The sequence below is a fragment of the Macrobrachium rosenbergii genome, chromosome 41 (assembly GCF_040412425.1).
Source record: "Macrobrachium rosenbergii isolate ZJJX-2024 chromosome 41, ASM4041242v1, whole genome shotgun sequence".
Taxonomy (NCBI): domain Eukaryota; kingdom Metazoa; phylum Arthropoda; class Malacostraca; order Decapoda; family Palaemonidae; genus Macrobrachium; species Macrobrachium rosenbergii.
In genome coordinates, this window is record NC_089781.1 from 52,750,015 (window position 1) to 52,753,726 (window position 3,712).

Below are 3,712 nucleotides of genomic sequence, written 5' to 3' on the forward strand. Positions count from 1 at the left end.
AGTTAAGAGGATTCTGAAAGAATGTGTTGTATGCCGGAGATATAACCAAAGACCTGTCAAACTTAATCAGCCTATAGGGAATTTAGATTGAGTCCATCTGATAAACCTTTTGGTAATGTATATCTTGATTATTGTGGTCCATTTTATGTGAGACAAGGGATAGATAAAGTCAGGTTTGGATCCTTGTTATTTCATGCATCTTCACACGAGCAGTTAATCTTAAGATCTGTATGGATATGACAGTTGAAGAACTTTTGCGTGCTTTGTCACTGCATTCTTTTGAATGTGGAGTTCCTCAGTTTATAGCAAGTGATTTGGGTACGCAAATAGTAGCAGGAGCCAATATTGTTCAGGATTTCCTGAAGGATGCTGAGACTGTTCAGTATTTAACTGATAATAATGTTGAGAAAGTCCATTTTCAACAGTACTATAAGGGTTGCAGTCATCTTGGAGGATTGGTTGAGAGCGTAGTCAAAATGACCAAGCATATGATACGGAAGTCAATCAGAAATAATGTCATTGAATTTAGGGATTTTGAATATCTTGTTTTTCATGCTGTACATTTGATCAATAGAAGGCCTATTGCATTCAAGGAAGCATTAAGAGATTGTTCTAATAATGTACCAACCCTATACCGCCAGAGGAACTTATTCATGGATATTCATTGGTCTCTTTGAATATTATTCCTGCATTACAAGCTGACCCTGATTCTGATGAGGATTTTCAGGTTGATTTTGATGTTGTACATAAAATTAAAACATCTTATGAGAAGCTGAAACATGTTAGAACTAACTTGCTGGAAATCTATCATCGGGAATTCATGAACACTTTAATTAAACAAGCTACTGATAAGAAGGATAGATATGCTCCTGTAAACCATAAACAAATCAGTATCGGCGATATTGTGCTGATTAAGGATGATGGATATAAACCTGTTAATTATCCTATGGAATTGTCAAAGAAGTTTTCAAGAATATCAACGGAGAGGTAACTGCTGCAAAAAAATTCTGAAGGGTAAAACCAATGAAATAACTAAAAGGCATGTTACTTCTTTAATACCACTCTTGAGGAAGGAGTCTGATGAGGATGCTGTAGCATCAGATGATGATGATGAGGATGCTGTAGCATCAGATGATGATGATGAGGATGCTGTAGCATCGAAAGAAGAGACTCCAGGCATGGACGTTTCTAGAAAACGTCCACTGAGAAAAGCTGCTGAGATATCACGGCAAAAATTCAGCATTCTAAACGATGATATTTCGGACTAATTATATTTTTTATTTGATCAAATTTACATAATCCTTATGTAAAATTTTATTTCTTCCCTGGGAGTGTTGAAAAATAACACTAAGTTATTTTTTGTTTTCTGTTTTTTTTTTTTTAATATGGTAATTTGGTAAGTTTGTAAATGATTGTTTTTATTTTTAACTTGCATTTTAAGTATTTAAATATTTTTTGTTTACATAAAATGATGACAATTCCTTAATAACCTGTTAACAATTAAGATGGTTTGGGTCGTTGAAGAGATTTGCTGCTCGTTATACATTTCTTACAGAAAGGAGAAGTGGACGGCTTTTAATGAAAATGAATGTATACAGTTCTTAGCCATCTTCACCAGTGACAACATTGGATTTACTTACTCTTTATCGTCATGGTGAAAAAATAAGTGATCGGTACCATGGATCCGCATCTTACGTTGCCTTCTGCTTGAAGCCTTATCAAGAGCCAGCACAGCAATTGTGATTTGTTGCATTTACAAACAGCATACACGGACAGTATGGGTTGTGAGGTACGTCATCATTTTTAAAGGTCATCTAAATTTTATTATTTATAATCCATAGTTCATTTAATAATGAAAGTCCCTTGCTTTGCTTTTTAGCCCCACAAATAAATATACCCTTGGATAATATTTATATAATTTACAATTTTTATGGGATTGCCATATCATAATTTCCCAGTCATAGTTAAGAGATTCATTTTCTGCAGTTACTTTGTGCTGGTTAGATAATTAAGTGTTGTATCATATTTTGGTATTTTCTCATTTTGCCACTTTTATGTTAATTAGTCGTTTATTTACATTCGTTGTTTTTATTACTTAGGTGGTTATTCCTTCGGCCTTACTGTAATTTTGGCTTGTTGTATACAAGTAATATACTTAATATGCAAAGTGGACCATTGCCTTTAGGTAATTATTATTTTGGTAGTGTTAAGTGAAATCCATTATTGATACAATACATATATTTGAATGGCATTCCTGTGTTTAAATAATTTATTAGTGATTTCGATAGTTTAAATTACCATTTGAAGTGTAACTGATATTTGGTATTTTATATTTATCTAGGGGTTCTTGAAAATGGTAATTGGAAGTGGAGATGCTTGACCATCGCTTTGACCTCCATTTAAGGTGATCATCTTCGACAGCAGCAACAACAGCATTGGTTTTAATTTGAGCAGCAATACATGAAACCATTTTATTATATCTTATTCAATTTCTTAGTTGTTCTTTAATTAAAGTTTTTAAAGTTTTTAAAGTTCATAATTTTATGAAGGTTTCATTAAAATAAGAAAATTGCTCTTTGTATTAATTTTCTAATTAGGTAGTAAAATTTTCGAGAGTCAGAGTAGGCTACTGTTTTGTCAATTCTTGTAATTTAACTTTTCATGTTATTTGTATTTACCTGTCCTGTGTCACATTAAGAACAATTGACCTAGGGTCACCTGTATCCTATTGTATGCCTTTGTGTGACGTCCGCACACTACTTTATAAGCGGCCTGTTTTCCTAATAAACCAGCAGTACATGTCCACCTGCTCATTATTTCGCACCTCTTTTATATTATTGTAATAATTTCATGTAAATTATTTGTAGTTTGAAGTTATTCGTGACTTTAATAGTTTTTTCCTTTGTTTTACCTAGTCACAAGAAGCTGAATTAGGGTCTTTTTTCCCCCACCATGGGGTTTGTGTGTTTTAGTGGTACCTCGCCCATGGATGCTGTTTTTTTTTTTTTATCTTTTTCATGTTTTGGTCATTCAACAGCTCAGCTTGTTATCCCGTTCACGCATAAGTTGTAGGAACCTTGTGAGCAAATATGCGAGAGTGCTCAGCTATTTCATACTGGGAGGACAGCTTTTAACCACGGCTTCACGTTGGCAGTATCTTTGGGAGAGTTAGACCACGGGCCTGGAGGATTGTTTATAGGACACCTTGGTGCTTTGCTGAGATCCTTAACCCACGGAAGATTACTCTTCTTGGTCCTGTGTGGTTGGTTATGCTCCCGTGCCTCCCGGAGTTCTCACTGATTATATATATATATATATATATATATATATATATATATATATATATATATATATATATATATATATAGATAGATAGTAGGCAGGAGAGAAGGGCGCAGGAACACATACAGAACCAGTACACACATTTATTCGTCTACGCGTTTCTTGACCCGTGGTCACATCATCAGGACATCATCTACAGTTATAAATTAAAAAGGGACATTCAGCATAAATACAATACTCCCAACTACAAGCTTGCTAAGTTTCTGGTACCTTTATTGGAGCCGTTGACCCGAAATGAATATACCTTAAGAAACTCCGAAGACTTTAAAACGAAGGTCCTCTCACCAGATTCAGATTTGTATATGGTCAGTTTAGATGTTGAATCCCTCTTCACTAACGTTCCTGTGAGGGAGACCATTGATCTTATTTT